Source organism: Aquarana catesbeiana, linkage group LG02 (genome assembly GCF_042186555.1).
Source record: "Aquarana catesbeiana isolate 2022-GZ linkage group LG02, ASM4218655v1, whole genome shotgun sequence".
Taxonomy (NCBI): Eukaryota; Metazoa; Chordata; class Amphibia; order Anura; family Ranidae; genus Aquarana; species Aquarana catesbeiana.
In genome coordinates, this window is record NC_133325.1 from 371,531,314 (window position 1) to 371,552,669 (window position 21,356).

Sequence of the window (21,356 nt, forward strand, 5' to 3'; positions counted from 1 at the left end):
CACTGATCCTCCTCCCGGCCAATCAGGAAGTGGGTCGGAGACCCGTCACCCAATTGTCTGAAAGGACAGGCGATCCTATTGGACTCCTAGCAGGAGGAGAGAAGAGCCACACGGCCGTGATCTAGGAGAGGACATTGGAGCCGATGCCTGAACCACAGCTCACCGCCCGTCACCTGCTGCCTGACCCACAGCTCGCCGCCAGTCACCCACTGCCTGAGCCACATCCCGCTTCCCATCACCTGCTGCCTGACCTGCAGTCCGCTGCCCGGGGGAGGGGGAGTTTAGGGGGGAGGGTGTGCTGGTTAAGTGCCGCCGGCCACCCCAAAAAAAAAAAAAAAAAAAAGAAAAAAAAAAAAACCACCAGCCGCCACTGATAAAACCATATACTGTATATATTGTACAGTATTATATTCTAGTACTATAACAGTATTATATTGTATATAGAGTATTATATTGGATATAGAGTAGGGTTTCACCGATACCACTTTTTTAAAACCAAGTACAAGTACTGATACTTTTTTCAAAGTACTCACCGATACCGATTATTTTCTTAACGTCATGTGACAGTGGCACTAATATGCAGCACTGATGGGCACTGATGAGGCGTGGATTTTGTTAGTAGTTTTTTATTTTATTAATTTTTAGAATTCATATTTTTTTGTCATTTTTCTTACAATGCTTGCTTTTTTTTGTGGGGGGGGGGGGGGGTGGACGGTGTCAGTGTTTTTTGTTTTTTAAATATTACAATTCTTTTTATTTATTTTTTCAGTCCTGTTGGGCGGGTGCTTTGGTGAGATATCAGGGGTTTAAACAGACATGGAAAGGGACTGAGGACACAGATTCCCTAGTTCCTTTCTCTGTAGCCTCACCTGCACTGAAGATTAATGGACAGGAGACAGAGGCTCCTGTTCATTCATAAACTGAAGCATGGTAAACCCACTTTATGATGCTCAGTTATGTATGGACAGAGTCAGTGATCACTGACTCTGTTAATTCAGAAAAGGAAGGAGCCAGTAAATTACATATTTACTGGCTCCTTCCTCCGCTCTCCATCCTGACAGATCTGGGGCAGGGGGGACCGGAGGAGGACAAGGAGGACCCGGGAAACAGAGGGGGACCCGGAAGAGAACAGAGGGGGACCCAGAGGATGATACGGAGGGGGACCTGGAGGTGGACACGGAGGCGGAGGAGAACTTGGTGGACCCAGGGAGCTGGAGGAGGATACAGGGGACAGTCGGGGGTGATCAGTGCGGCGGTGGGGGAGTTACAATTACCAACCTCCCGGTGTGGCTTTCAATAAAGCAGCTGAAAGCCACGGGAGGGAGAATGGGAGAAGCGGCTGTCAGCTACTTTATTGAAAGCCACACAGGGAGGTGGGTGATTGTAACTCCCCTGACTCAGCACCGATCATCTCCGAGGCTGCCCAGGTATTGGATTAGGCATCAGAGCATTTCCACGAGTAGAAGTACTCGTGCAAATGCTCGGTATCAATAATACTAACGTGATCAAGTATCGCGCAAAAAGGAAACTTGACAACCAACCACTGTGCTATGGTATAAAATGTAAAGTGATTTTAGCTGCCAACTTAAAAAAACAAACTGTAACAGAGTATTCTAAATGAATAAAATAGTGGCACTATAAATAAAATATCCTAAAGTATTAATAAATCATAGAATAGTGAAGCCTACTAGTATATACGGGAAGAAAAAAAGGAAAGACTACCCGCCTCCAAACACCTGCAGAAAAGAGAAAAGACTACTGGCCTCCAACCTCCCCTCACAGCCGGTCCAATGCACACCTGCAGAAAAGAGAAAAGACAAGCAGCCTCCAATCTTGCCTCATAGCCAGTCCAACACACATCCGAAAAAAAGAGAAAAAAGTACTAGTTACTTACCGGTAACTGTCTTTCTGGGAAATCTTCCAGGACGGCACACCTGAGAGATGAGAGGCTCCTCCCGACAGGAAACACAATCAATCAACAGCTGTTTTAAGTCCACACCCTTCCCCTTGATCCTCAGTTTGTAGAGAAGTAACTCCTGAACCTGTTTCACAAGGGAAATCATTCCTCATAGGTACTCACCTTCTAGTGTTCTAAAATTTTCCCTCCTCCAACGGGTGGGAAGTAGGCCTGCCGTCCTGGAAGATTTCCCAGAAAGACAGTTACCGGTAAGTAACTAGTACTTTTCTCAAGTCATCTTCCAGGACGGCACACCTGAGAGGATAATCAAGTAGCTCAGGCCTACCTTTAGGGTGGGACCACTGAAAGACCTTCTTGGCGAACCTCGGTTCTGCAGTGAGCTTTACCTTCACTCCATATGCTTGATGAAGGTATCTTAGCTGGATCATGCGGCTGATCTGCCGGTCTACTCCACCGGTGTCCCTGCCTTCTCTGCTTCGGATGCAGGATCTAGGTGGAGTGGGCTCTTAAAGATGGAATCAGAAAACATGTTAAACTTGTAGGTTATCAATGTTGCCTGTCACACATCTAACAACAATGGCCTATTCTGCCTATAGGTGCTGCTTAGAACAACTAAAAAGATTAATTGGAGAGCTGTGTTGTAAGACAAGGACACTACATTGATCAATAAGGGAGCCTGTCTTAACACAACCCTGTCCAGGGAAATAAAACTGCCAAAAGGGGGGCCCCTGACAGACAACCTTTTTTGTTCATTTTTATCTTTACGTCAGCAAAGACTGAAGGGAAACCTACTTAAGGGAAATAGATTAACAAAAACTTAACCCCTGGGTTTAAGGCATGCCCAATCTATAGTTTTACTTATGCCTGAGAGCCTACTCAGGAGATTAACATCCGTAGCAGGAGGAGAACACTCATACTGCTACATCTAGTTTTGCTAGAAGGGCAAAATGAAGGCCATGCACCGAGCTTAACCTATTTGGTCGGGTATACATCTTTATACTTCATCTTCAGGCCATAAAACTCCTCTGAACCGAACTTCCTAAGTTCTTATTACAGGGCGACTCATTATCGCCTTCCTCCAGTGACCCATAACTCTACCGGGCTTCAACCCTAGGAAATGGCTCTGGCATCCCTGAAAGTAAGGGGTTGAGGCTTTCTGACATGTGACATTTGCAGCCAGAACTCCTGGCCCTTCCACGGAAGAGAAGGCTGAAATACAAAAGGTGATACATGTATTATTAATATCACAAATAAAAAGAAAAAAATCATAGATTGTGGACATAGCACAATAGATTTAAACAGAAAGGACACAAACATAGACAAAAATGTTGTGTATCTGAGTGTGACTAGCTAAACCAACATATCAAACATGGGAAGAGACCCAAATCTGAACCTCACAGTCTGGTTTTCTGATGTGCGGCCAATATGTAAACATTAAGACACAAACACACCTTAAATGCTGCGCATTTCTGAAGTGCAGCTAGCTAGGTCATAACTGGTAAATACAGAAAGGACGGGAACCCCCTTTTACAATGGTGTTTTACTGATGTACAGCAAAACAAGGCCTTAAAGAGAAGACAGAAAGACCCAAACTTCTATGTTGCGTATTTATGACGAACCACCAAGTACAGTTATAAGACAATCCTTTCTGTTATGCAGTTCTGTAGTGCAGTTACATAGAACCAACACAGAAAGAACACAAGCAACCTACAGCATTGGGTTTTTCTGAAGTGCCATAAGGTAAGGCAATATAAAACAGAAAGCACCAACAAGCTTCAATGTTGAGTATTTCTGCTGTGCAGCAACATAAAAACAAAGAAACAACAGACAGCCTTTACAGCTGCGATCTTTCTGGTCTACTGCAAAATAAGGCAATAACTCCACAATGAGTATCCCTGCTGCGTAGCAAAACCTCAACAGGAGGGACAGATAAGCTTAGGGTTCCCACACCCGTGCGACCCAACCTGCCACTTGGGACTGCAAGACGCCTGAGAAGTCATATACTATGGCTTCCAAAGGGTACCATTCGTGACTGTGCGACTCCAGGTCGCAGCATCTCCCGCAGTCCCTGCTTACGGAACCACAGACCTCAAGATTACACAGGTCGCAGGAAAAGCAGTTTTCAGGTTGAACAAACAAGGGGTCCCCATGCTGTGGCTCCCTGGAGGAGTGCAGCCAACAACCCCCTACTGTGTATACCTAAGAAACAGCAAGGAAGATCAATGAGAAACACCACTTACTGCTGTGCCTTTCTGATATACAGACGATAAGGCAGTAAATATAGGACATACAGGACACAAACAATGTTCAATCTTTGTGTATGTCTGATGTGTAGCATATACCAATACTGAGCAGAGATGCCATCACGCTCAATGTGTCTCCCTGCTGAGCAGCAAAAACAAAATCAGAAAAAGACAAACAACCTTCACTGTTGTGTCCTTTCTGATATGCAGCCAATAAGGCAGTAAATGTAAGACATAAAGGACAAACAACCTTCAATCTTGTATGTGTCTGATGTGCAACAACAATTTTGAATAGAGATAGCACATCCATATTCAAGTGATTTGGCATGCGACTCAACATGTCAAATCGCATGCCTAAAATCGGCAGCCATTGCCGTTAATAGCACTGTCTGAATCAGTACGGGCCACTTTGTGGTGCTGCACTGATTACCAATGGCAGTATGTGTACTACCCCAGGCACAGGTTCAATTTTGTATTTTCCAACAAAATCAGGACCATCCATCTTCACTGCTGCCTTTCTGATAAGCAACCAATAAGGCAGTAATACAGGACCCACAGACAGACCTCAGTCGTGTATATCTCTGATGTGCAACAATCTAACAATTCTGAATAGAGATAGCACATCCATCTTCAAGCGATTTGGCATGCGACTCAACATGTCAAATCGCATGCCTAAAATCGGCAGCCATTGCCGTTAATAGCACTGTCTGAATCAGCACGACACCACTTTGTGGTGCTGTACCGATTACCAAAGGCAGTATATGTACTACCCCTGGCTCAGGTTCAATTTGTACTTCTGTTATGGAGCCCGACAAATCAGGACCATCAATCTTTCCTGCTGCCTTTCTGATAAGCAACCAATAAGGCAGTAATACAGGACACAAAACCCCCACAGACAGACCTCAATCTTGTGTAGGTCTGATGTGCAGCAATATAACACTTATGAGCAGAGATGTCTTTACCAGACTCAATGATGTGCGTTTCTGCCGTGCGGCACAAAACCAGAAAGTACAGACCACCTTCCCTGTTGTATTTTTCTGATCTGTAGGCAAACAAAGCAGTACCTTTAGGACATAAAGGACACCCAACAAGCTTCAGTGCAGTGCATTTCTGATGTACAGCAATATACCCCTTATGAGCAGAGATGTCACAAATCTCAATGTGTATTTCTGCTGTGCCACCAAACACCCCAGCAAGGACAAACCTTCACTACTGAGGTCTACTGGTGAGCAGCCAAGGAGTCATGGTGTATCCCTTTATGAAATAACCAAACAGGGGCAATTTATTTCATAGGCCTAGCCTGGGCTGTAGATACTAATCCTTCACCACCAGTGAAGGAACCAAGCCTAAAATGGTTGGACACCTTACTATAGTAGCTGTTGTCCTACCTTACCTCCGTAGATTGAGCAAACGCTAGCCAGCTCATACACGGGTGGGGCTGATTAGTAACTAAAGTCTCAATGAGCCCAGCCCTAGAGACCAATTTAAGACCCCTAGAAAGGGTGGTTACCAATTTAGCCTGGAGGTAAATAGCCACCTGCAGGCCTTAAACAAGCAATCATATAGCCATCTAGCTCTTGCATATGTTTGCACAGAAAATCCTTATTCAAAGGATATAGGAAAACGATTTATGGTAAATCGCTTTTAGATCTGTCACTGAGTGGACTGTAGCCCAAACCAACAAAAAGGTTTTTCTTACCCCCTGCATTAAAATATAACCACAATGTAAGAGTGGAGTGGGAGGTTGGAGCTTATGAAAAAAGTTACCCATAGCAAGCAACCCCCAAAAGGAGGATCTGTCACAAGGGAACCCCTACTGTGCCACACAGAAGCTTGGTCCCTGCCACATTGTTGAAGGTTAGGTCAGCTTTTAAGCATCTTGGAGCAACTTCAGATTCCTAGCAGCTGGGCTAATAGGGCCAGATAACCTAGTGCACCTGCTGAGCAAGGGAGCTTACTCCTGAATCCTTCAACCATTGCACCATTAATAATTTGTTCAGTGGTATACCTGGCCAGTAAGGAACTCTTTGTTCTACCAAGTCACCCCCTTTGCTATATTCACCCCTACTAATGTACCACAACCGGGTATGTAGGGAGAGGCTGGCAACCTACTATTGTGATAACCACAGTGTCTCTGCTATAAGAAGGAGCTGTGGCTGGTGGTTTTTAGCAGTAGCTTCTGGGCTGTTTTGTTATGCAGACCCCAGGCCCTGCACTGCACCACTCAGTAAATATAGGTGGAAGGGGAAAAAAAAATGCCTTACCTACCTCTTTCCCATCTGAGGTGGTTTAGGCACATTCGCTCCTCTGCACCACTTGTCCACCATACAGCATCATTGATGTAAGAGGGAGCTGTGGCTGGTGTTCTTAGCAAAAGCTTCTGGGCTATTTGAATCCAGACCCCAGGGGAGATGATCTCAAATGCCCAGAAACCATCTAGCTGGGATTGGGGATTTTTGACTCACCGTTGTCGTCTTCCCCCTTTTGCCACAGCCACCGGGCTTGCTTTTCCATCCTTATGGTCCACACGCAAGGAGGATAGCCGCCAAAGTGCCCCCCCCTCCAACTGCTGTCCCTTTAGGGAGCTGCAAGGTTAGGCTGTGTCCTGCACTGTACCAGTCAGTATATACACATGGGGGGGGGGGCAATGCCATATGTTCCTCATTCCCATCTGAGGTGGTTTAGGCAGACAATTACCATAGTGAATTGGTGCCTCCTCGAAAGGAGGATGTGGGCGCCTGCTCCTGCTGACTCTCAGCCTTCCCTTCTGGGTAAGAACGCGGGTCGTTCAGGCGGTGCCCTCCCCAGCAGCCCACGCTAGCTACCAGGGGCCCAGAAGTCAGGGGATACGATCCCCCTGGAAAGAACCGACGGCCAGCACCCCCGTCTGAACAGACGCCCGGACAGGTAAGGGGGGAGACAGGATAAGGGCCCCTGAAGTTCTGGGTACACCACTGTACCCAGGGGCCTTCAGCTATCAGGGGGGCTTTCCCAGTTTTTGCTGCCCCCCCTGAAGAAAGGATAGGGGAACCCCCCGGGAAGGATAAATATATCCTGCCAGACCCAGAGGCTTCCCAGGCATTTGGTCCGGCTCCCAGGGGGAGACCACCAGCCCCAGGCTTCGGTCATTTGGAAAAAAACAAACAGTTTCGCTGTGTAGGGAGAAACACAATCAAAAACTGAGGATCAAGGGGAAGGGTGTGGACTTAAAACAGCTGTTGATTGATTGTGTTTCCTGTCGGGAGGAGCCTCTCATCTCTCAGGTGTGCCGTCCTGGAAGATGACTTGAGAAAACTACCGGCCTCCAACCTCCCCTTACAGCCGGTCCAACACACACCTAAAGAAAAGAAAACTTTACCGTATTAATAATACTAACGTTATCAAGTATCGCGCAACAAGGAAACTTGACAACCCACCACTGTGCTATGGTATAAAATGTAAAGTGATTTTAGCTGCCAACTTAAAAAAAACAAAAAAACAAACTGTAACAGAGTATTCTAAATGAATAAAATAGTGGCACTATAAATAAAATATCCTAAAGTATTAATAAATCATAGAATAGTGATGCCTACTAGTATATACCATAAACCTAAAGTGCTAGTATTAAACAATAGGCTACTCGTGATAATTCAGATAATATTAATAATAAAAAAAAACTGTGAATAAAAAACTTCCATAAATGACTATAAACAGTCCGTGCAGTGTTGGAATTAAACTGTTACATAAAGTCCAAGCCAAGAAAGTGTGTTGAATAAGTGAATCAAAAATTGTGATCTTCCTCTGCAATATAAAATCTCCTCCACCACACCGATCGTGATCGTGTTTCCCTCTAATGGAGCCGCACTCACCAAATATATATGCCTTGCATTCTCATGCGCGGCATGTAAGCATTATAACCATCCCTCCCGGGGGTCACTCGGGCTGGATGGAGCTTGATCCACAGCAACTAAAGCTCTTTACTTAGCAGCGCTTCTCAGAAGGCAAAGATGTGTCATCATTACCTCCTCTGCCACCAGATCCAGCAACGTCTCCTCTCTACGTCCTTCCAAATCGGATGTCCTTTGTCTTCTCTGTATCTGACATCACTTACTGTCTGTATCTGACATCACTTCCTGCCTTCCATAGAGACTTCCTGTCTGGGTAGAAGTGAGATCACCACCTTGTGGAGTTCAAAGGAACTGCAGCTCAAGAAACGTCTTCAGAAACGTCTTATACAATGGAGGGGGGTTGGGACTTTAAATGAGGCGCATTAGTCGCCTCCATCCCGGTATTGCCGACAGGCGTATATAGAAAGGGATTGGGACTTTAAAATGAAGCAGTTGAAATGCGGAGGGTTAAAATAATACATTTATTGATCATAGTAGATATAGTAAAGGAATTTCATATATGTACACATATACAAATAATTGGCATACAGAATGTAAACATAATCGATGGATAGGTACACACAGTCGAATACATGATTTCACAGAGTAGAGGGTAGTCACAATGGTATTGGTAAAACACAGCATATAGCCTGTAGATGCCAATGGTGGCATGCCCGGCGACTGACAATGTTGCACACAGGAATAATGTAATCATAATATTGAACAGTGATGGCATCAAGGTACAATGGATAGAGTAGGCATCAAGTATAGCTCGACGCGTTTCGTGGATGATCTCCTCCACTCATCAGGAGCTGATGCATAGTAATCCTGTAAGATATATATATGTAATCAACCTCAATCCATAGGGGAGGAATTGAAAAAATGTTGGAAAAGTTTGGCCCAAAATTACACTTACCAACCCTGACATAAGGCGCAGCGCATGGCGGATGGCACGGAGTAGGCCGGGGGCAGTGGGCCTCGCGGCGGGAGCTGAGGCAGCATGTGGTGTCAGAAACGTCTTACAGCCGGTCCAACACACAACTGCAGAAAAGAAAAAGGACTACCGGCCTCCAACCTCCCCTCATAGCCGGTCCATCACACACCTGCAGAAAAGAGAAAAGACTACTGGCCTCCAACCTCCCCTCACAGCCATTCCGAAGCACACCTGCAGAAAAGAGAAAAGACACGCGGCCTCCAATCTTCCCTCATAGCCGGTCCAACACACACCAGCAGAAAAGAGAAAAGACAAGTGGCCTCCAATCTTCCCTCATAGCTGGTCCAACACACCTGCAGAAAAGAGAAAAGACTACTGGCCTCCAACCTCCCCTCACAGCCAGTCCAATGCACACCTGCAGAAAAGAGAAAAGACAAGCAGCCTCCAATCTTCCCTCATAGCCGGTCCAACACACACCTGCAGAAAAGAGAAAAGACTACTGGCCTCCAACCTCCCCTCACAGCCGGTCCAAGGCACACCTGCAGAAAAGAGAAAAGACAAGCAGCCTCCAATCTTCCCTCATAGCCGGTCAAACACACATCTGAAGAAAAGAGAAAAAACTACCGGCCTCCAACCTCCCCTTACAACTGGTCAAACACACACCTAAAGAAAAGAAAAACATTTAAAGGCCTCCAACCTCCCCTTACAACCGGTCCAAAACACACCTGAAGAAAAGAGAAAAAACTACCGGCCTCCAACCTCCCCTTACAGCCAGACCAACACACACCTGCAGAAATGAGAAGAGACTACCAGCCTTAAGCCTCCCCTCATAGATGGTCCATCACACACCTGCAAAAAAGAGAAAAGACTACTGGCCTCCAACCATCTCTCACAGCCGGACCAATGCACACCTGCAGAAAAGAGAAAAGACTACTGGACAAGTGGCCTCCAATCTTCCCTCATAGCTGGTCCAACACACCTGCAGAAAAGAGAGAAGACACGCGGCCTCCAATCTTCCCTCATAGCCAGTCCAACACACACCTGCAGAAAAGAGAAAAGACATGCAGCCTCCAATCTTCCCTCATAGCCGGTCCAACACACACCTGCAGAAAAGAGAAAAAACTACCGGCCTCCAACCTCCCCTTCCCTCCTAGCTGGTCCAACACACAGCTGAAGAAAAAAGGAAAGACTACCCACCTCCAAACACCTGCAGAAAAGAGAAAAGACTACTGGCCTCCAACTCTCCCCTCACACCCGGTCCAATACACACCTGCAGAAAAGAGAAAAAACCAGCGGCCTCCAACCTCCCCTTACAACCGGTCCAACACACACCTAAAGAAAAGTGAAGAGACTACCGGCCTCCAACCTCCCCTCATAGCTGGTCCATCACACACCTGCAGAAAAGAGAAAAAAGACTACCGGCCTCCAACCTCCCCTTACAACCGGACCAACACACACCTACAGAAATGAGAAGAGACCACCAGCCTCCAGCCTCCCCTCATAGATGGTCCATCACACACCGGCAAAAAAGAAAAAGACAAGCTGCCTCCAATCTTCACTCATAGATGGTCCAAGCTGGTCCAAAGCACACCTACAGAAAAGAGAAAAAACTACCAGCCTCCAACCTCCCCTTACAGCCGGTCCAACACACACCTGAAGAAAAGAGAAAAGACAAGCGGCCTCCAATCTTCCCTCATAGCCGGTCCAACACACATCTGAAGAAAAGAGAAAAAACTACCAGCCTCCAACCTCCCCTTACAGCCAGTCCAACACACACCTAAAGAAAAGAAAAACGTTTACTGGACTCCAACCTCCCCTTACAACCGGTCCAACACACACCTGAACAAAACAGAAGAGACTACCGGCCTCCAATCTCCCCTTACAGCCGGTCATACACACACCTGCAGAAATGAGAAGAGACTACCGACTTCCAGCCTCCCCTCATAGATGGTCCATCACATACCTGCAAAAAAAGAGAAAAGACTACTGGCCTCCAACTATCCCTCACAGCCGGACCAATGCACACCTGCAGAAAAGAGAAAAGACAAGTGGCTTCCAATCTTCCCTCATAGCCGGTCCAACACACACCTGCAGAAAAAAGAAAAGACACGTGGCCTCCAATCTTCCCTCATAGCCGGTCCAACACACACCTGCAGAAAGGAGAAAAGACATGCGGCCTCCAATCTTCCCTCATAACCGATCCAATGCATACCTACAGAAAAGAGAAAAGACTACCAGCCTCCAACCTCCCCTTACAGCCGGTCCAACAAACAACTGCAGAAAAGAAAAAGGACTACTGGCCTCCAACCTCCCCTCATAGTTAGTCCAATGCACACCTACAGAAAAGAGAAAAGACTACCAGCCTCCAACCTCTCCTCACAGCCTGAAGAAAAGAGAAAAGACAAGCTGCCTCCAATCTTCACTCATAGATGGTCCAAGCCAGTCCAATGCACACCTACAGACAAGAGAAAAAAAAAACTACCAGCCTCCAACCTCCCCTTACAACCGGTCCAACACACACCTGAAGAAAAGAGAAAAGACAAGTGGCCTCCAATCTTCCCTCCTAGCTGGTCCAACACACAGCTGAAGAAAAAAGGAAAGACTACCCGCCTCCAAACACCTGCAGAAAAGAGAAAAGACTACCAGCCTCCAACCTCCCCTTACAGCCGGTCCAACACACAACTGCAGAAAAGAAAAAGGACTACCAGCCTCCAACCTCCCCTCATAGCTGGTCCATCACACACCTGCAGAAAAGAGAAAAGACTACTGCCCTCCAACCTACCCTCATAGCCAGTACAATGCACACCTACAGAAAAGAGAAAAAATTACCAGCCTCCAACCTCCCCTTACAGCCGGTCCAACACACACCTGAAGAAAAGACAAGCGGCCTCCCATCTTCCCTCCTAGCTGGTCCAACACACACCTGCAGAAAAGAGAAAAGACTACTGGCCTCCAACCTCCCCTCACAGCCAGTCCAATGCACACCTGCAGAAAAGAGAAAAGACAAGCAGCCTCCAATCTTCCCTCATAGCCGGTCCAACACACATCCGAAGAAAAGAGAAAAAACTACTGGCCTCCAACCTCCCCTTACAGCTGGTCCAACACACACCTACAGAAATGAGAAGAGACTACCGGCCTCCAGCCTCCCCTCATAGATGGTCCATCACACACCTGCAGAAAAGAGAAAAGACTACCGGCCTCCAACCTCCCTTTACAGCCGGTCCAACACACACCTGCAGAAATGAGAAGAGACTACCGGCCTCCAGCCTCCCCTCATAGATGGTCCATCACACACCTGCAAAAAAGAGAAAAGACTACCAGCCTCCAACCTCCCCTTACAGCCGGTCCAACACACAACTGCAGAAAAGAAAAAGGACTACTGGCCTCCAACCTCCCCTCATAGTTAGTCCAATGCACACCTACAGAAAAGAGAAAAGACTACCAGCCTCCAACCTCTCCTCACAGCCTGAAGAAAAGAGAAAAGACAAGCTGCCTCCAATCTTCACTCATAGACGGTCCAAGCCAGTCCAATGCACACCTACAGACAAGAGAAAAAAAAACTACCAGCCTCCAACCTCCCCTTACAGCCGGTCCAACACACACCTGAAGAAAAGAGAAAAGACAAGTGGCCTCCAATCTTCCCTCCTAGCTGGTCCAACACACAGCTGAAGAAAAAAGGAAAGACTACCCGCCTCCAAACACCTGCAGAAAAGAGAAAAGACTACCAGCCTCCAACCTCCCCTTACAGCCGGTCCAACACACAACTGCAGAAAAGAAAAAGGACTACCAGCCTCCAACCTCCCCTCATAGCTGGTCCATCACACACCTGCAGAAAAGAGAAAAGACTACTGCCCTCCAACCTACCCTCATAGCCAGTACAATGCACACCTACAGAAAAGAGAAAAAATTACCAGCCTCCAACCTCCCCTTACAGCCGGTCCAACACACACCTGAAGAAAAGACAAGCGGCCTCCCATCTTCCCTCCTAGCTGGTCCAACACACACCTGCAGAAAAGAGAAAAGACTACTGGCCTCCAACCTCCCCTCACAGCCAGTCCAATGCACACCTGCAGAAAAGAGAAAAGACAAGCAGCCTCCAATCTTCCCTCATAGCCGGTCCAACACACATCCGAAGAAAAGAGAAAAAACTACTGGCCTCCAACCTCCCCTTACAGCTGGTCCAACACACACCTACAGAAATGAGAAGAGACTACCGGCCTCCAGCCTCCCCTCATAGATGGTCCATCACACACCTGCAGAAAAGAGAAAAGACTACCGGCCTCCAACCTCCCTTTACAGCCGGTCCAACACACACCTGCAGAAATGAGAAGAGACTACCGGCCTCCAGCCTCCCCTCATAGATGGTCCATCACACACCTGCAAAAAAGAGAAAAGACTACCAGCCTCCAACCTCCCCTTACAGCCGGTCCAACACACAACTGCAGAAAAGAAAAAGGACTACTGGCCTCCAACCTCCCCTCATAGTCAGTCCAATGCACACCTACAGAAAAGAGAAAAGACTACCAGCCTCCAACCTCTCCTCATAGTCGGTCCATCACACACCTGAAGAAAAGAGAAGAGACTACTGGCCTCCAACCTCCCCTTACAGCGTGTCCAACACACACCTGCAGAAAAGAGAAAAGACACGTGGCCTCCAATCTTCCCTCATAGCCGTTCCAATGCACACCTGCAGAAAAGAGAATATAACTACCAGCCTCCAACCTCCCCTTACAGCCAGTCCAACACACACCTGCAGAAAAGAAAAAAAGACTACCGGCCTCCAACCTCCCCTCATAGCTGGTCCATCACACACCTGCAAAAAAAAGAAAAGACTACTGGCCTTCAACCTCCCCTCATAGCCAGTCCAATGCACACCTACAGAAAAGAGAAAAGACTAGCAGCCTCCAACCTCTCCTCACAGCCTGAAGAAAAGAGAAAAGACAAGCTGCCTCCAATCATCACTGATAGACGGTCCAAGCCCGTCCAATGCACACCTACAGAAAAGAGAAAAAACTACCAGCCTCCAACCTCCCCTTACAACCGGACTAACACACACCTGCAGAAATGAGAAGAGACTACCAGCCTCCAGCCTACCCTCATAGATGGTCCATCACACACCTGCAAAAAAGAAAAAGACAAGCTACCTCCAATCTTCACTCATAGACAGTCCAAGCTGGTCCAATGCACACCTACAGAAAAGAGAAAAAACTACCAGCCTCCAACCTCCCTTTACAGCCGGTCCAACACACACCTGAAGAAAAGAGAAAAGACAAGCGGCCTCCAATCTTCCCTCCTAGCTGGTCCAACACACAGCTAAAGAAAAAAGGAAAGACTACCCGCCTCCAAACACCTGCAGAAAAGAGAAAAGACTACTGGCCTCCAACCTCCCCTCACAGCTGGTCCAACACACACCTAAAGAAAAGAAAACTGTTTACCGGCCTCCAACCTCCCCTTACAACCGGTCCAACACACACCTGAAGAAAAGTGAAGAGACTACTGGCCTCCAACCTCCCCTTACAGCCGGACCAACACACACCTGCAGAAATGAGAAGAGACTACTGGCCTCCAACCTCCCCTCACAGCTGGTCCAATGCACACCTGCAGAAAAGAGAAAAGACAAGCTGCCTCCAATCTTCCCTCATAGCCGGTCCAACACACATCCGAAGAAAAGAGAAAAAACTAGCGGCCTCCAACCTCCCCTTACAGCTGGTCCAACATACACCTAAAGAAAAGAAAAACTGTTTACCGGCCTCCAACCTCCCCTTACAACCGGTCCAACACACACCTGAAGAAAAGAGAAAAGACAAGCGGCTTCCAATCTTCCCTCCTAGCTGGTCCAACACACAGCTAAAGAAAAAAGGAAAGACTACCCGCCTCCAAACACCTGCAGAAAAGAGAAAAGACTACTGATCTCCAACCGCCCCTTACAGCCGGTCCAACACACACCTAAAGAAAAGAAAACTGTTTACCGGCCTCCAACCTCCCCTTACAACCGGTCCAATGCACACCTGCAGAAAAGAGAAAAGACAAGCAGCCTCCAATCTTCCCTCATAGCTGGTCCAACACACATCCGAAGAAAAGAGAAAAAACCAGCGGCCTCCAACCTCCCCTTACAACCGGTCCAACACACACCTAAAGAAAAGTGAAGAGACTACCGGCCTCCAACCTCCCCTCATAGCTGGTCCATCACACACCTGCAGAAAAGAGAAAAAAGACTACCGGCCTCCAACCTCCCCTTACAACCGGACCAACACACACCTACAGAAATGAGAAGAGACCACCAGCCTCCAGCCTCCCCTCATAGATGGTCCATCACACACCGGCAAAAAAGAAAAAGACAAGCTGCCTCCAATCTTCACTCATAGATGGTCCAAGCTGGTCCAAAGCACACCTACAGAAAAGAGAAAAAACTACCAGCCTCCAACCTCCCCTTACAGCCGGTCCAACACACACCTGAAGAAAAGAGAAAAGACAAGCGGCCTCCAATCTTCCCTCATAGCCGGTCCAACACACATCTGAAGAAAAGAGAAAAAACTACCGGCCTCCAACCTCCCTTTACAGCCGGTCCAACACACACCTGCAGAAATGAGAAGAGACTACCGGCCTCCAGCCTCCCCTCATAGATGGTCCATCACACACCTGCAAAAAAGAGAAAAGACTACCAGCCTCCAACCTCCCCTTACAGCCGGTCCAACACACAACTGCAGAAAAGAAAAAGGACTACTGGCCTCCAACCTCCCCTCATAGTCAGTCCAATGCACACCTACAGAAAAGAGAAAAGACTACCAGCCTCCAACCTCTCCTCATAGTCGGTCCATCACACACCTGAAGAAAAGAGAAGAGACTACTGGCCTCCAACCTCCCCTTACAGCGTGTCCAACACACACCTGCAGAAAAGAGAAAAGACACGTGGCCTCCAATCTTCCCTCATAGCCGTTCCAATGCACACCTGCAGAAAAGAGAATATAACTACCAGCCTCCAACCTCCCCTTACAGCCAGTCCAACACACACCTGCAGAAAAGAAAAAAAGACTACCGGCCTCCAACCTCCCCTCATAGCTGGTCCATCACACACCTGCAAAAAAAAAGAAAAGACTACTGGCCTTCAACCTCCCCTCATAGCCAGTCCAATGCACACCTACAGAAAAGAGAAAAGACTAGCAGCCTCCAACCTCTCCTCACAGCCTGAAGAAAAGAGAAAAGACAAGCTGCCTCCAATCATCACTGATAGACGGTCCAAGCCCGTCCAATGCACACCTACAGAAAAGAGGAAAAACTACCAGCCTCCAACCTCCCCTTACAACCGGACCAACACACACCTGCAGAAATGAGAAGAGACTACCAGCCTCCAGCCTACCCTCATAGATGGTCCATCACACACCTGCAAAAAAGAAAAAGACAAGCTACCTCCAATCTTCACTCATAGACAGTCCAAGCTGGTCCAATGCACACCTACAGAAAAGAGAAAAAACTACCAGCCTCCAACCTCCCTTTACAGCCGGTCCAACACACACCTGAAGAAAAGAGAAAAGACAAGCGGCCTCCAATCTTCCCTCCTAGCTGGTCCAACACACAGCTAAAGAAAAAAGGAAAGACTACCCGCCTCCAAACACCTGCAGAAAAGAGAAAAGACTACTGGCCTCCAACCTCCCCTCACAGCTGGTCCAACACACACCTAAAGAAAAGAAAACTGTTTACCGGCCTCCAACCTCCCCTTACAACTGGTCCAACACACACCTGAAGAAAAGTGAAGAGACTACTGGCCTCCAACCTCCCCTTACAGCCGGACCAACACACACCTGCAGAAATGAGAAGAGACTACTGGCCTCCAACCTCCCCTCACAGCTGGTCCAATGCACACCTGCAGAAAAGAGAAAAGACAAGCTGCCTCCAATCTTCCCTCATAGCCGGTCCAACACACATCCGAAGAAAAGAGAAAAAACTAGCGGCCTCCAACCTGCCCCTAACAGCTGGTCCAACATACACCTAAAGAAAAGAAAAACTGTTTACCGGCCTCCAACCTCCCCTTACAACCGGTCCAACACACACCTGAAGAAAAGAGAAAAGACAAGCGGCTTCCAATCTTCCCTCCTAGCTGGTCCAACACACAGCTAAAGAAAAAAGGAAAGACTACCCGCCTCCAAACACCTGCAGAAAAGAGAAAAGACTACTGATCAACAACCGCCCCTTACAGCCGGTCCAACACACACCTAAAGAAAAGAAAACTGTTTACCGGCCTCCAACCTCCCCTTACAACCGGTCCAATGCACACCTGCAGAAAAGAGAAAAGACAAGCAGCCTCCAATCTTCCCTCATAGCCGGTCCAACACACATCCGAAGAAAAGAGAAAAAACCAGCGGCCTCCAACCTCCCCTTACAACCGGTCCAACACACACCTAAAGAAAAGTGAAGAGACTACCGGCCTCCAACCTCCCCTCATAGCTGGTCCATCACACACCTGCAGAAAAGAGAAAAAAGACTACCGGCCTCCAACCTCCCCTTACAACCGGACCAACACACACCTACAGAAATGAGAAGAGACCACCAGCCTCCAGCCTCCCCTCATAGATGGTCCATCACACACCGGCAAAAAAGAAAAAGACAAGCTGCCTCCAATCTTCACTCATAGATGGTCCAAAGCACACCTACAGAAAAGAGAAAAAACTACCAGCCTCCAACCTCCCCTTACAGCCGGTCCAACACACACCTGAAGAAAAGAGAAAAGACAAGCGGCCTCCAATCTTCCCTCATAGCCGGTCCAACACACATCTGAAGAAAAGAGAAAAAACTACCAGCCTCCAACCTCCCCTTACAGCCAGTCCAACACACACCTAAAGAAAAGAAAAACGTTTACTGGACTCCAACCTCCCCTTACAACCGGTCCAACACACACCTGAACAAAACAGAAGAGACTACTGGCCTCCAATCTCCCCTTACAGCCGGTCCAACACACACCTGCAGAAAAGAGAAAAGACAAGTGGCCTCCAATCTTCCCTCATAGCCGGTCCAACACACCCCTGCAGAAAAGAGAAAAGACACGCGGCCTCCAATCTTCCCTCATAGCCAGTCCAATGCACACCTGCAGAAAAAAGAAAAGACTACCAGCCTCCAACCTCCCCTTACAGCCGGTCCAACACACATCTGCAGAAAAGAAAAAGGACTACTGGCCTCCAACCTCCACTCATAGCTGGTCCATCACTCACCTGCAGAAAAGAGAAAAGACTACTGGCCTCCAACCTCCCCTCATAGCCAGTCTAACACACATCCGAAGAAAAGAGAAAAAACTACCGGCCTCCAACCTCCCCTTACAGCCGGTCCAACACACATCTGCAGAAAAGAAAAAGGACTACCGGCCTCCAACCTCCACTCATAGCTGGTCCATCACACACCTGCAGAAAAGAGAAAAGACTACCGGCCTCCAACCTCACATTACAACCGCATGCATATAAATTATTGCGGCGCTGAAAAGTTCAAAAATGAAATTGAAGAGTGGGAGGAATCCAATCACCAAATATATTGTGCAGATGTAGAAAGAGTCACTCGTCACCACGTGGTAATGTAGACTGCTTACCAAAAAGGTATTAAGAATTAGGCATAGATGATAAATACTCAAAAGCATCCAGCAAATCCAGCCCACTGGCACCCCTCGTCAGACCACAACATCTGTGGGATTTCCTTCACATATAAACTTCTCCCAATGGTCACTTCAGAATTAGGTATTCAGGCATGTAGTCATCATATATCCGAGAAAAGAAAATGAAGGACCCATAGTGAAGCCCGTAATGATAGATAAAAAACGTTTATTGTAGTAACTTACAGTTGAAGCTTAAAACAGCATGCATCAAGGATAGGCACAAACGGCTGCAGCAATCAGCGTACAGATGTCAGCCTGCCTGACATGTTTCATCATAACAGATGTCTTCAGAGGCATGGCTACAGCTACAACCGCACGCTATATATATGGTATGGTTAGTGGGTGGATCAGAGGGGGTATGATCAAACTCATCACTAACAGCTGGGTAAGATGTGTGTCTCGTGTAGCGGCCAATCAGAAAAAAGAGAGGATAGGAACAAAAAGAGGATAGCAACAGATGACACAGTGCCACCTCATTGGTTAACCTATCTCTCAGTGAGCAGAAAAATTAAAAAAATGCCAGATAAGCATGAACAGGCGACGAGAAAAAAACGCCGGCTGTGCGGCCCGGCTCAGGGACACGAAAAAGACTAAAAATGTATTTTTAATTGATCAGACAAAAACCTGATATCATATAACTCAATATATAAATTAAAAAATGGAAAGCAATTAACACCCGCACAGATAGGCTATGGAATTAACGCCTGTCATGCAGTATAGATCAAAGGCATAGAAAAAAACGCTAGACTTTGTATAACAAATCAGTGCCTGCATGGAAGAAAAACACTAACAAACCAGCGCCTCACATGCAACTAAGCAATAAACATTGTAAATGCGATTAATCGCACATATTTCAATAAAAATTGTAAATGCGATTAATCGCACACAATTCAATAAAAATACATGCATGCAATATACATCAATACATGTGTTAAAATCAATACAGATGATTGTAAACATCATTTAAAAAAATATTTTTTTTTTTTTTTTTTAAACTGACCTAGACACAAGATTTGCAAATAGATAAAGGAGAGAAAACAAAAAATAAATAAATAAAACGAGTAAAGGAGTGTATTGATGCTAACTGTTATTAATGAAGCTATTAACATCCCACTCTACGTTTAACCCATATGGCGTATAGCATTTGAGGGTGTGTATCCATCGAGTTTCTAACCTCGAGATTTCTCTCTTGGTGTAACTACCTCTCCAATGGGGTGTGAAGCGATCGATGGCGGTAATCAGAGTCCCTACTGGATTTTTGTTATGACATTCTAAATAGTGACGTGAGACCGTGTGCTTAGGAAAACCTTTCTTTATGTTTTTTATATGTTCCTTTATTCGCACGTTCATGGCTCTCATAGTGCGGCCTACATACTGTAGACCGCATGGACAAGTCAATAAGTACACAACATTTTTTGAGGTGCAGGTGATGAAAGTATCTATATCATAGACCTTTGTGGTGGAGTTAGATTTAAATTGACAAATTTTCCTATTTTTATCGCCATTTATGCGACACACTTTACATTTGCGACATGGGAAAAAATCTTTTGAGTTCTGAAAGAAGGGGACCCTATTGGGGGCATCAAGAACATTAGGGGCAACCTGCAGCTTTAGGGGGGTACTCCCCTATAGATAACTTGTGGGCGTTCAGGTAAGGATGGGCCCAACACTTTATCATTTTTTAACACGGCCCAATGTTTTCTAAGAATTTTCTTTATATCATAATGTTGTCGAGAATAGGTGGTTACTAAAGAGAACTCATGAATGTTATTATTCTTAGTGATTCTATCTGTGCCCTTTATCATATTGGCCCTATCCAGGCACGCAACCTCATTTATGGTTTTGTCCAAGTCTGCACCAGAGTACCCCTTCTCCACAAATTTGGTTTTTAAGTCAAAGGCCTGCATCAAAAAATCGTGTTTAAAGGTACAATTACGCCTTAGGCGAATAAACTGGCTTTTAGGAACCGCTTTTAACCAGGAGGGATGGTGACAACTCCCCTGACTAATATAACCATTTCGATCTGTCTCCTTGAAAAAAGTGGTGGTTGTAAATTTATTGTCACAGATCCGTATATTCAAATCCAAAAAATGGATAGCAACCTTGCTCATTTCGAATTGCAGAGAGATACCAAGGGTGTTCTGATTCAGCTCCTGCATGTAGTTGGTCAATGATGTTTCATCACCATCCCATAGGAGGAGGATGTCGTCTATATACCTGCCCCAGTACACCAAAAATATTTGGATGATCAAATGGTTCCTAGAAGCCTCAGGTTTGAGGTTTCACCCCATGAAGATGACACTGATATCCCTGGGTGGTATAAATATTTCAACGATGTTGGATTGGATATCTTACGTTTTTTAATAGGGAGAAAAAGGAGAAAACTTAATAAATTAGACGAAGAGATCAGTGAGGTTAAAACCAAATTAATACCCTATAAGGAACTAGATGAATATAGAAATAAGTCTGACAGTCTTAAAAAAACTTTGGAAAAAGAGGATATTGATCAGAAATTTAAGAAAAAGAAAAAGTATTCCAGAGATCAGGAGGATTACAGAACCAATCAGGTTTTTAAATGGCAAATTAGAAGAGCCGCTATGGCTAATGGAAATAATGAGTCTCTGAATAGACCACACGTTGAATCCACTTCTATGCCTGTGATTCCTTCCCATCATGCTGGCAATTCTCGGGGGAGTAAGCCCGGGAATGGCTGGAAGAAGGTGGGTCCTAGAAAAGGACCTAAACCAAGGCAGCCACGGAC